The sequence below is a fragment of the Neophocaena asiaeorientalis genome, unplaced genomic scaffold, assembly GCF_003031525.2.
Source record: "Neophocaena asiaeorientalis asiaeorientalis breed wild unplaced genomic scaffold, Neophocaena_asiaeorientalis_V1.1 scaffold108, whole genome shotgun sequence".
Lineage (NCBI taxonomy): Eukaryota > Metazoa > Chordata > Mammalia > Artiodactyla > Phocoenidae > Neophocaena > Neophocaena asiaeorientalis.
Window position 1 is genome coordinate 6,159,597 of NW_020173770.1, and position 13,327 is coordinate 6,172,923.

The window sequence follows — 13,327 nt, forward strand, 5'->3', positions numbered from 1 at the left end:
TGGAGAGAACTTGGTCCCAAGAGATAATCCAGTTCCACCCCCATGTCATGGGCAGGGATGTAAGGCCTGGGGAGGAGAAGGGGCCACACGCACACTGGGTTTTAATGTCATCAAAGAAACTTCTAAGGAAGCAACTTTTCTCTAGTTAACCCTCCATCCAAGAGCAGAAAGTCCCTGGGAATGTTTCATGATGCCATTGTCCCAGAACTCATCTCAGAACGACCATATCTGTTGTCCCTGAGCCACTTTGGGAAGCAGTGGGAAAGGTGCTGATGGGTGTGTGAGAGCTGGGAAGGGAGACAGAGGCACAGCTGCGGGGCCTTGGACCCTGCCTGGCAATGTGGACTGGACTCACCTTTGGGTGCAGTGGAGGTATTGCAGGTGTTTTATTATGGGGGCTGACATGCTCAGATTTGTGTGTCGGAAAGATGCTGGCTACGCGTGTAGAAAGAACCAGTTAGTGGAGGTCAGGAAAGGAAGCAGAGAGTGTAGCTAAAGGCTACTGCAACAGACCCAAGGGAGAGGCGAGATGTGTCCAAACTAGTGGTTCTCAGACTTCAGCGGGTACGGAGTGGCGGAGGGTTGTTAAACATACAGATCCCCAGATACCACCCCCAGAGTTTTAGATCCTGGGGCCTCACCCCAGACCCGCTGAGATGGAATCTCTGGTACTGAGGTCCAGGAATCTGCATTTTAAAAACATCCCAGGCTTCTAAGATCGGCAGGGTTGAGAAGATGACGGTGGCTAATGACAGCTGGGGGTAATAGAGTCAAGAGCTAAGGATGACCCTGGGGCCTCTGCCTCAGGCACCTGGGCGGGTGTGTGGTGGGGACATTCAGAGAGCCAGGGGTTGTGAGGGGTGAAGCAGGTCTGCGTTGAACCCAGCAGCAAAGCTGGGCAGGAAAGTGGTGCAAATCACCAACAGCTGCTTGGAGCCTCTGCGTGTGGGTGTGTCATTCCCCTCATCCTCCCAAGCAGGGCTTTGTAACATGTGACTGCATTAAATGCTCAACCAGGAAAATGAAACGTGTTTAGAAGGCTCAGGTATTTCACAGCTAGGGCAGGCAATGCTGCTCTAAATTTACTAAGTCAACAGCTCATTCTTGCTGTTGGGCGGGTTGGAGAATTTATGACAGAAGCGAGTAAGTGAAAATGCTACCAGCTGTAAACTTTATCTTATTGGCGAAATTTCTATTATGCAGCTAAAAACAGCCAGTTAATAGGCGATGCCCACCAACAGTTGGTAGCAACAGTCTTAGGTGGTGATAACAACGATGTTATGTCTCTTTCATCACCTGTAGGTTCTTTTTATCACCAGTTACTGGCCATATGCTCACTCGTGGAGGATGAAGAGGTGATGATGCTGTCATCACTAAAACCACTCAGAGTCTTCATGTGATTTTCCTTCAGAGGTTTCTGCCTGTGCTTTTCGGATCTCCAGTCTTCATTGGTGGGGAAGGCATTTGATTTTAGAAAATAATTTGGTGGACAAGTCGCTAATCAAGCCAGGAAGTTCCAACTGGGTCATTCACTGGATGTGTCCGTTGTGCCAGGCTCTGAGCTAGGGGCTGGGAATACAGAGACTTACCTGACCCTGTTCTTTTCCTCAAAGGGCTTACAGATTTCCCTGGAGGGAACTCAGGATAGAGTTCTAAAACCTTCCAGCTGTGGCAGCATCTTTAGAGTAAGTGAACTGACCCCCGGGGGGGACCCCGTTAGAATAGGCAGCGCTCGTGTAAACACACCCATTCCGACGTTTGTTTAAAATTGGCTCCATTGCTCTCTTCACTGAAGTTTCAATACAGAGTTGAAGTCTGCAGCTTTAAGGAATTTGTTATTATCCTAAATCTGGTTGAGGTTTTGGATCGAGTGTAGGAAATTTTCACAAGAACCTAAATTTCACGTTGATTTGTGATGGATTAGCATACCAAAATTGGCTTCAAGTGCACTTAATGGATGCATTACTGCAGAAGGGATCTGTCTAACCACAGTATTTTTAAATTTATGAAATTGAAATGCACTTCAGGTTACTGAGCAGTCTAAATTCGTCAAAGTCACAGGGCTGGAAGCAGGTCGTTGCTGGTGGCAGAGATCTGAAGCCGGGTCCAACGAAACAAATTGGAGAGCCTGTGCACTGATCCCCAGGGGCCCCATGGCCCTCAGGTGCAGCCCTTCCCAGCACAGGAACTCTGACTCTGGCAGTCCCCACCCCCCAATGCTGCCCCCTTGGAAACAACCTCGAGTTGGGGAATAAGCTGAATGTGAATTGAACTTCATCCCAGTCTCTGCTAAAGTGTTAACTGAAAAGTAAGGCGTTAGCTGAAAGCTAAGTCCTCTGACATCTAAGAGGGGGCATTCCATTCTGACAGAAGTTTCTTGGAAGACCCCAAATGCTCTGGTCTCGATGCTCACATGGTGGAATGACCAAAGGCAAGGTTGTGGCTGTTGAGTTGGGGCTTGTAATGAGCAGTGCCCATGGTCCGACTTTATCTCCTTTACCCTTAAGTGGTCTGTTGTCCCCACTTTCAAATTACTGGGCGAGTTCCTTGCACTGTGATTCCCATCCCTAATCCCTTTAAAATGAACTTCCAACAGCAATGCCTCTTGAATCGACAGCTTTAGAAGATGCCAAAGCCGCAGCGTTCAAGGTCCTTCTCCCCTCCAGGTGGGGAAACTGAGGGTCAGAGAGGGGCTCAAGGGCTTCCAGACAGCTGATGGCAGAAGCAGAACTTGGGTCCCCCAAGCTTCAGTATTTCTTAAGCAAGTTGCACATAAGACGCCTGGAGATTGACACAGCTGTGTTTACTTCTTTATTCTCACCGCGCTTACCTGAAGGGTGTGCCCACCATGAACTTGAATTCACTGGCACGAGAGCACACTAAAGGTATAGGAGTGGGCTTTGGTCTTTTCCTATGTTGTTTTTTTTCCTGAGCCTCAGTCTCCTCATCTGAAAAATGGGGATTAAATAATATTGGCTCACAAGGCTGTTGTGAAGGTCAAATGACGTAGCACGGGGAAGTACTCAGCAGTGTTGGTCACATGGTGGGGATCTGTAGATCTCCATCCTTAGCAGGGTTTGGAGACTTAATCTTCTTAGTGGCTCCAACATTCACTCTAGTGTGTGGCACAGAGCAGAGGTTCAGGGAGTGTCTGCTGAATGAATGAATGAATGAATGTAACTTGGGGATCATGGCAGGTCCCTGGTCTTCCAATTTCCTGATGTGCTTGCATTCTCATAGAATCTTTACTCAAGTAATACTTGTCCATTAATTCAATTAACCAGTTCAATAACAGTTCTTATGTGGCTATTATATGCAAAACCACTTTCAGTAATATTGATTAAATAATAACCAATATTTCTGAGCTCTTACTAGATCCTAAGAATTATGCTTAATGTTTTTCAAACACTGTATCATTAGTCTTCACACCAGCCCACTGGGGGAATGTATCAGTCAGCCACTTCCACAATAATGCTATGTAACAAAATTTCCAACATTCAATAGCTTGCAACAAGCATTTCCCCCTTGTTCATGTGTTTGTATGTCAGTTCTGAATCCAGGCTGGGTCACTTGGCTCCAGGCTGCAAGTTGAGTTCAGGTCTGCTCCACGTGCATTTATTCTGGAGCCTTGCTGGAAGAGGCAGCAGCTTCTCAGGATGTGTTCTTCTCACTATGGATCCAAAGCACAGGAGAGCAAGCCCCGCCCTGCAACACATGTCAAGCCTCTGATTCAGTCACATCCTTCAAAATCTCATTGTCTAAAGCAAGTCATATGATCAAGTCCAAAGTCAAGGGATGGGGAAGCACATTCCATGTGCTATGAGGCTGTGACAAAGATGTAGAAGCGTAATACCCCCATGGGGTCAATAATTCAATTTACTGCTTGTAGGGGCTATTATAGGCCCCAGACTGATGCAGAGAAAGAAGTGACTTGCCCAAGGTCACTCAGCTTGTTGGTGTCAGCAGTAGGGGTTGAAGCCAGACAATTTAATTCCAGAATTATGGAGGCCTACGTGTGCATATGGTGAGGGGATATTCGTTTTCTTAAATTACTTGTTTTTACCCATTAGTTGCCAATATCACGTTGGCACCAGCCTCTCTCACAGTTACCCATCCATCTACTCACCCACCCAGTCACTCACACGTCTGGTCTTTGGGTATTCTCTCAACTCTCCAGAATAAAAGACTCAAGGGCAATTCTTGGGTGATTTTTTTGCAATTAATGTTGAGGGGAAAAATTGCCATCCAGTTAATCTCAGGCACGTATATAAATACCTTTAGAAAGTCCCTGGTGGAATTATATCAAAGCGGCACCGTGATTTTACTTAAAAACAGTTTGCTCTGAGTCAACTGAGATTTCTGACACCTGAATCTGAAAGTGAGATCTGGGTGGGCCCTGCGCTGTCTCCACAACGGAGTGGTGTGTTTACTTGGAGGGAGGAGAGGAAAGACGAGGTATGTGTGGCTGTGGAATAAGGTTCCACACACGCTTACAGGAGGGGATTTCCTCCTCCGTGTTTCCACAGAACCTTCCCTGTGTTTGTTTAAACCCATTGCACACTCTGGTCTGACAGCTGCCTGGCCCAGGGCCTTCCTTGCAGAAGCATGCACAACCAACCTTCTTTAACAGCACCCTTCACTGTGTCCCCCGAGGCAATTACTTGAGTATATAAACCTTACTGAAAGGCTGGCTTTTCTTGGGAACTAATAAATAAGCCCCAAAGCCACAACGTGGGTAAGACCTTGAAAAATGGCCTCATCATCTATTGGGAATTGTGAACCCTGCAAAAAGCAGCTCATTGTATTTTCAGAAAAAGCTTTTTGTTTAAAAAAATAATAATGAACAAAAACCACCAAGTGGAGTCTATATGGAAAAAGCAATCTAGTCTGAGATTCTAAGGCTGGTCTCTTTGCTGCATTAATCTTTCTTCGTAGATTTTATGTAAGAGGCATTATTTGCAGGAAAACAAGATACCGTTTTGAAGAATTCCCCTCTCATCCCAGCTTTCCATCTGCAGTTATAATCCTCTGATTGTGACCTCTGCATTAGTTGCCGTGGATGCTGAGCCGAAGTTTATGACCTCAGGGTGGGTTATAGTTTCGGGGGTGGGGGGGTGAAATGAAGCCTCAAGCGATCAAAGTCACGTATTGCCAGAAAGAGAGGAAAGGGGGAAAAGGCACCCTCAGGACACATCCCTCAGCGGTGGGCCAGCGCTTGACACTTATGGAGCATTTTAGCTCCACTCTTGGTTGCTTTGTTGCTTTGAGGACAAGATGCTGGACTGTAGCCATGGGGACACGGGCAGGCAAAAGGCTATGTGACTGAGAACAAGGATTTTTTTTTTTTCTGTCCCTTGGACCTGTTTCCTGAGAGGCTGGGCTTGAGTCGAGTCTTCCAGAATTCAAAGTGTCTTTTCTTTAACTGACGGTATCTCCATTCAAGAGCCCGGAGTCGACCACTGGTGCCGCTTCCTTGACCTCGGGCAGCCCAGGTGGTTTCCTGGAGCTGCCACCCCCTGGGCCACTGCGGTCGGCCGGGCTCGGGGTCCCGCTGAGCCTTCCCTCACCGTGGAAGCAAATAGGCTGGGCCGAAGAGCCCGGGAGAGCCTTCTCGGGATGCAAAAATACAACAGAGGGCTAGGAACCCACCAGCGCCGTGGCCTTGAATATCAACGTATGGGCTGGCTCCAGACCGCCCAGTTCGTTAAAAATGTCTCTGGCAGGGTGTCATTGGCAGACTTTAGGGGTTTCGGTTTGCTTTCTATTTGGAATCACCGCATCGCACAAGCCGTGTTTACTTGGAAGGAGAGGGGGCGGGAACCAAACCCACCGCTCCGCGCACACGCCTTTTTCTCACATTCCAGACTCGAGCTGATGTGTGTCAGCGCGACATGGGGCGGGGGGAGGGTTCTTTTCGGATGTTTCATTCGCCATCCGCACGTCACTCCCAAACTTTTCCTCCCCGCGCTCGGGTAGTCAGGTTGACGCGCCCTGGATGAGGGGCTCGAGGCGCGGGGCTGGGCGCGCTCCCGCGGAGCCGGAGCCGAAGAGGCTCCCGGGCTGGACTCGGGCTTCTCAGGTACAAGTTGGGTGCCAGGCGCGGCGGCGGGGGCGGCGACGAGCGGCGGGTGGTGTCTGGCTCCGGGCTCCGGCGCCCCTCCGCGTTCTGGCCGGGCAGCGCCGGGGGCGGCCCGGGCTGGGCGTAGGGAGTCCGGCCTGGCGGAGGCTGCGCGCAGCCTCACTCCCCGCGGCGCTCCCGGCGCGGCAGCAGCGGCGGCGGCGACGACGGCCCAGGCAGACAATGAACTTGCGAGCGCGCGGAGCCGAGGCAGGTTTGGGCCCCGCGACCCTTGGCCCAGTCTCCCCGAGCCAACCGTGGCCCCCAGCCGAGGGCGTCCCCTCGCCGCCGGTTCTGGCCGTGCTCTGGGCACCCCGCGCGCTGGGGACCCCGCGGGAAGGGTCGCACGCCCCCCTCCCCGGCTCGGGAAAATGCGGTCGGAGCTCGGGGACGGGGGACTCGGCGGCGGGGTGGTGGCGCTGCGGACAGCCGGAGGCCGGCGGGGGGCGCACGCCACGGGGCACGCACGGGGTGGCTGTCCAGGAGAACAACCCCAGGAGTCGAAATTGGGGCGGCGCGCTGCAGGCGGAGGACCGACGGACCGACAGATCGGTGCTTTCTCCTTAAGAGCGCGCTTTGGGTGGGGATGGGGGTGGGGGTGGGGATTCCCCAGCCTTGCGCTCCGCTTCCCGGCGCACTTCTGGGAAGTTTCCAGGCGCGGCCCGAGGCAGGTAGGTGTGCATCTGCCACTCTTTCCTGGACTCGGGTTCAGAACCGCCTCCTCGCCCCGGCTCCAGTCCTGCGGCCGCACTGGGAGGGGAGGCTTGGTGTGTGTTGGGGGTGTCCCAGGCGCCGAAGCCTGTGGGACCGGGTTCCGGGAGGGGGACCGCGGGGGCGGGCCTGGGAGGAGACGGGGGCGCGGCGAGGCCCGGGGCGTCCTGAACTTTTGCTCCCCGCTCCCTCTTCCTTCCTCCCAGCCCCCTGCCCCCTCCCAGCGCCCCGCTGCAGCTCAGGAGGCGGCGTGACTCCGGAGTAGCCGGCGCTTCCCGGCTGCGGTGGCGGTGGCGGCGGCGGCGGCGTCCCCGGCCGGCCTGGGCGCGGCGAGCCGAGCGCTGCAGGTCTGAGCCGAGTGGCGCGGCGGGGCGGCCGGGCGGTGGGGGTGTGGGGGGACGAAGCTGTGGGGAGCCGGGGTGGCAACGGCCCCTACGCGGGGGCGACGCTGCCGATCGTGATGGAGCCCGAGTCTGTTGGGCTGTGTGTGCGGATGGAGAGGACTTGGCGGCCGTGGGCGGATGGCGGGCGGCTCGTGGCGCAGTTGGCCCCCTTGGAGCCCCCTAGGATCTTGGGATGGAGGCGCCCGGGAGAAGGGAACCTCGCCTTTGGGGGAATGAATGAAGAGCTGTGGAAGCGCCTTCCGACTCCTCCGGGCGAACGGATTGGCCGGCGCGCGCGCTTGTGTGTGCTTGTGTGTTTAGGATCTGGAGCCGCCAGGGTCCTGGGCGCGGCTGCTCGACCGCCCCGTCGCGGTCCTGGTGCCCACGTTGCCCGTCCGCCCAGCGCCCGGGGTCGGCCCGCGGGGCTGGAGCGGCGGGTGTGGACTGAAGCCTGGGGCTCGGGTGCCGGCTGTAGGCAGCTGGACGTCCGCGCCTCGAGCAGGGAGGTTCGAGAAGGAGGCGGCAAAGCCTGGGGCTGGGACTCGCTCCTCCGGCCCCCAGTTTCCGGTTCCCCGAGGCCCTTTGCTGCATTCACGCTGGGTGAGTTGATGGCACGGAGTTCTGGGGAATGAAGTTGTATGTCCAGGAAGCCGCAGGACGCCCCGGGAAGGGATGTGGCGCGCTGTTCTGTGAGGCTGAGCCGAGGGCTTCGCAGGGCCCCAGCTCCTCTTTCCTCAACTGCGGTTCCTAAGAGGGCAGCCAGCCAGCCGTTGTTGGAGCAGAAAGCAGCCCGGGGGCACGTGCACCCGCTGAGGCGTCCAGGTGGAAACCGAGGCCTGGAGATTTGCCCCAAGTTCCTCTAGAACCTCGCACACCATTTTCCATGCCCAGCTTTCCTGCTCCCGCCCCCTTCCCAAATGGTGCAAAATCAGGAACCCTCCCTTCCAGAACGTGGCACTTATTAATTTTACCAACTGTGCGTTGAATCAGGCCGTCTTGAGGTGCAAATCATATATGATTTTGTTTAAAATAGCATGGGCATAAAATGCCTTTTTATGAGGTAGTTTCTAATCAAATACGTTTTTGTCTCTAATACTCCTGAAAGACTGGCAGGAAAATGTTTTCCTTGCCTCCTGCTGCATGGGGAAACTGAGCCAGCCAGGTGAAGCAGCTTGCCGTGGTCTCTCTCAGTGCATAGGTGCGTAGTTGAGCCAGAAGTGGAGCTGCAGGGCTCTTCTTCCCTCCCAGGTCCAGCTCCCCGGGAGAACCATTTCTAGGGCCCTGTGAAGGAAATTCAATAATGTTTCTGTGTTTTTTCTCTCTGGGTGTTGTATGACTGCAGTGAGCGGGGTTAATGATCCAGGGTATTGTGTGTGGGAGGTGGAGAGGCGGGTTTGTCCATAGTGCATCCCACGTGAGCCTTGCTTTTCTCTGATGGTTGGATGGCCAGGCATCCCAGCACTGTCACTGTGGCTGCCGTGAGGCCTCTGTGTCTGCACCTTTCTTCTCCTCTGTTGCTGCTACCCCTGACCAGAAGAGGTGAGGAATTTGCTTTTCCGCTGGCTTGAAGGAGAGAAGATTAATCCCTGCATCTGGAAGAGGCTATGTTTACAGGAAAGTGTGGGAGAGGCTGGGAAGTGGACTCTGCTTACTTGGTGTCTGGAGAAAGAGCAGAAAAGAAACTCCAAGTCAACCAGCTGGGCCACGGGAGCCCCAGGCTCTTGGAGCCTGCACTAGCAGAAGCTTTAGGTTAGGGCTGGGTTGTGATTAGACTGTGGTTATCCAAGGCCACCTGGGGCCTGGCTGGAGGTGGCCCGGCTAGCATCGCCTAGCATCTGCCGATGGCATGGCTAGCATCCACGTCCGGGCTAGCTCCAGGGGATGGGGAGAGGGGAGACACTCTGGAGCTGCCCTGGGCAGGTGAGCACATGCCCTACCTAAGGAGGGCAGCTTTGGCTCAGCTCCAGCCGGTTGGGGGGAAAAAAAATCGACTTGACAGGTCTTGTTACTTTTCAAGAGAATTCTCGAGCCTGGACATTTAAGTGTGGGCTCCAGTTCTACAAGTAGGGGGTGGGGTGAGTACTCTGCCAGCAGGTCTGAAGCTTGACGTCTGGCCCTGTGTCTGTGTACTGGGGAGGGCATCCCACTGTCAGAGACCTGTGACACCTGACAGGGCGTGGGGATCGCATCTCCCCGGGGCCGAGGGACTGAGAATTGACGGGAGCCCGATGTGCCTGTGGCCACGTGCCCGGCCGCTTCGTGTGCTGTGTGCCATGCATCCATTCAATAGCTATTTGATGAGTTCTTTTGTTTTTAATTTAATTTATTTATTTACTTATACAGCAGGTTCTTATTAGTTATCTATTTTATACATATTAGTGTATATATGTCAATCGCAATCTCCCAGTTCATCCCACCACCACTCCCTTCCCCCCCTTGGTGTGTATACATTTGTTCTCTACATCTGTGTCTCTATTTCTGCCTTGCAAAGCGATGAATTCTTGTCATGTGGAAAGAGACACCCTGCCTAAAACTTTTCATATAATTTCATTATCAAATAGTACACCATAAGATAGAGTCCCAGCCCTCGGAGGAAGGGAGCAGGCAAAAATGCCTGTACCTGATGGACAAATGAACAGCGAGCTGCGTTCAAAGGTGGGCAGGACAGTAAGGCAAGGAAAGTGAGAGGTGGGTTGTATAGGAGGAGAGTCTCCTTTTACTGATGTGGAAATTGAGGCTCGGAGCAGTGGGTCGGAAGTCACACAGCCCAGAAGTGGAAAGTCAGCCCGGGTCTCTGATTCTCCAGCTCCTGGGCCGGCTCTTTCATCCCACCCTGCTGGGCTGGAGCCTCTTGGAAACTCCTAGATGAATGGACCTTCGCTGTGGTGGGGAGTTCTTGCTTCCTGTCCCTGTATCCAGACCCTGTCCTGGTCCCCAGGTCTCAGCAGGCCCTGGATTGCCAGGTGTCATTTGGGATGCATTTGTATGAGAGAGGAGTTTCCTTAAATTCTAAAAACGGAAACTAGTTTGAATCGTAGCTGGCCTGGCAGTGTCACCGTGTGAGCACTCTGTCACCGGGCATCTCTTTAGCAGCACGTGATTTAGAAGCGACACTTGCAGCCACTGGTGAGGACGGTACATCCACCTGAAAGTCAGGATGCTCAGGTGATGTCGACTGAGTTCCGCCGGAACTGTGTTGCTTTGCTGTGAATCCAGAGCCCGTCTTCTCACTTAGCTAACGACGTACTGGGAGACTGTTTTGACTTGCACAGGGTCTTTCGTTATTGTTCTCAAGTGCTGGGGTCTGATTTCCTTCCTGAGACGCTCATCCTTTAAAATGAAGCACTGGGACGAGATGACTTACGTGTAGACCCGTGTCTTCACAGCATGAAATGAAGCATAGAGGTGGGAGTTGTCTACTGAGTATCCAGTCTCCATATCTAGGAAGAAAAGTAAAGGTTTTGTGTGGATTTGGGCCAATACAGAATATATATATTTCTTAAGTACGGGGGTTGGGGAGGAAGACATTTGGTCATAACAGCTGTCATTTGCTGGGCCCCTACTGATTCCCAGCTGGCCCTGTGCCAGCCAGGTCAGACAGGTGTCCCCCTTTGTCTCAATCAGAGGGCAGGGAGGCTCTTGGAGATCACAGGGAAGAAGCTCTCAGTCATCCGGATGTGCAGGAGCTAGGAGCACGGAATGGCAGTGGAGGAAGGAGGGAAATGGGGCTGGAGGTGGAGAAAAACAATCCTGGCTCTAGAAGGGGAAGGCGGGCGTGAATCAGCAAGTGGTAAGGGGCGGGGAGGTGGCAGAAGAAAGCAGGTTCTCAGTCTCTGCTGATTTCGAAAAGGATGTACAGGAAACGCGAGCAGCCTCTTTCGTCAGCAGCAGCTACATGCAGCATTTACGCCTCCTTCCAGGTGCAGGCCCAGGGCCAGGTGCGTGGGAGCTGAGAGGCAGCGCTCAGAGCAGTAGGCGAGGCAGAACGTGCGCAAGTCAGAGTTCCACAGTGCTGCCCAGAGTGCGGCGGGAGTCTGCGTTAGCGACTCTGACAATGGAGTGGTCTGGGGCGACTTCACCCCTGGCCTGAGAGCTGGGGTCCTATACATGACAATACCTGCCGGGCACTTGGAGTGGTGCCTGGCATACAGTAAGTGCTTAAGAAACACCGGCTTTTGTGGTATTCTTTAGCTCTACAGCTCATAACCAGGGACGGGGGACGTCTCTGATCTCTCTGAAATTGCGCGTACAGTTTTTTATGTAGATGTGTATATTTCTTGGTGTGTGTTGGGGGTGGAATTCTAGCATATTCTACCTCAGAGGGCTTCTCTGACACCCCGTAAGGCCAGGAGCCCCAGGACACTTTGGATTCTAGTCAGGCTGGTTGCTTCACCTCTCCGGGCTATTTCTTCATCTGTGCAAAGAGGGGGCTGGATCCACAGTTGCCCTCTGGGATGCTTCCAGCGGAATGCTGTGGACAGGCTGTAGGTCAGTTTGGCCGTGCTCCCATGGGATGCGCTTAAGCCCAGGGCAGACCAGGAAATGTGCTGGGGTGGCTGGCTTTTGTATGTTACATCTTGAGCACCAGTGTAAGCGTCAGAGAGTCCTGAGCAGGTGTGTGGGGGGCCTTTTTGCCGGGGCAGGCTCTCCCTGACACCTATGCTACATTCCTAGAGTTTGTCCTGGTCCAGGCCTTTCAGGTCTCTGAGGAAAGTGAGGCTGGTGGATCCTCAAAAGCAGAGAGTATCATCATAATGGAAACCTGGGCACTTTCCAGAATCGTGTTTGTGATAAAAATGTTGAAACAGGCAGCCTAGTTACCCAGGTGCCTGGAAAATACCCCAGCATGGGCAAATAATTAGATTACAAGGCAGGCGCAATTGTTTTTTCCAGTGATATGCGGGAACCTGGTGGTTTCACGTCTTCTCTTGAAATGGAGTATGTGTTTGCTGGCCCTTTTTGCTCCCTGTGGTCGAAAACATAGTGGAGTGGCCTCTGAGGGGGAAAGGACCTGAGAGTTGGCAATTCTGTCCCTCTCGGGGCAGCCCTGGATCTTGGGGGAAGTTCTGTCCCGCTCTGCTGTGCCCTTGTAGGGAGCTGCCCCAAGGGCCGGGGCCCGTGGCACGTTTGCTGTGATGTTAGAAGGTGCATTTCAGAGTCTGAGAGGTCTGTGAAGGTGTGTTATTTTCTCACCCCTTGTTGAAAGGGGTCTGGGCAGCTCTGTCCGCCCTTCGTGACACGCGTTAACTGACTCGGGCTGGATGAAGTAAGTTTGGCCAGCACCTTCATTTTCCAATCAACCAGGTGTTTGGTACCCACCATGTGGCTGTTCTTTTAGCCTGGGTGTTGAATCCTGTATAGGCCCTTGGAGGTGGTGGGGTGAGCCTGGGCACCCCGTTGACCTGCGTTTGATCATGACCCTGGACAAGTGGTTTAATCTCCTTGTGCCTCAGTTTCCTCACCTGTAAAGTGGGGTTAATAATCTCTTCCTTGTCCTTGTAGTGTAGTTTGAGTACCAGTAGTACAAGTTAGGGTTCAAGGGAGCTCCCCAAACTGAACCCCTCTTTCCTGGCCAAGTTCTGAACCTACAGAGAGAGAGGGGAGGAGAAAGATGGGTGGAGGTGAAAATGCAATGTGTGTTCCCGACTGAAGTAGACATAGTAGAATGTGATTGAACCGGTGGGCACGTAGGCATCGCAATCCTCAAGTGAGAAGTGGGCAGTTAGGCCGGCTGACCTCCCCTGAGTCACAGGTCGAGCGGGAAAGCGGCAGCCTCTCCCTGGGCCGGCCCCCTTCCTCCACAGGGCAGCCAGCAGGGGGCAGTGCCTACTCTGTGTGGGAAGAGGCAAGGCCAGGCTACCTATGTCTAGGTCCTCGTTGCACACTCCTGGGATGCGGGGGTGGATGGACACCACCAGGTGTAGACACAGGTGGTGGTACACAGGTGGCGCTCTCTCCACGAGGAAGGAAACATCCTGAGTGGGCAAGAAGATACCCCCCCATCCCCCACCCCACCTCCACACACAGCAAATAATAAGGACTTAGCCCCGGGCCTGACCCACGGGGGCGGGGGTGGGCAGGGGTTTGGGGCTGGCACGTGGCACCTATTAGGCAT

The 13,327-nt window shown here is 53.7% G+C and overlaps 1 protein-coding gene across 6 annotated transcripts in view; it reads left to right on the plus strand.

Annotated features, from left to right (window-relative positions):
• Nucleotides 1-5,933: 5,933 nt before the first annotated feature.
• Nucleotides 5,934-13,327, plus strand: part of CHST15 (carbohydrate sulfotransferase 15) — a 98,563-nt gene continuing 91,169 nt past the window's right edge. For 2 of the 6 annotated variants that reach the window (XM_024751551.1, XM_024751550.1), the window contains exon 1: nt 7,036-7,176. The gene's annotated coding sequence lies outside the window, so the exon portion shown is untranslated. Of the gene's footprint in view, nt 6,080-7,029; nt 7,177-7,472; nt 7,813-11,073; nt 11,363-13,327 lie in introns of those variants that run through there. The other 4 variants (XM_024751545.1, XM_024751543.1, XM_024751549.1 and 1 more) reach the window with 4 other exon arrangements.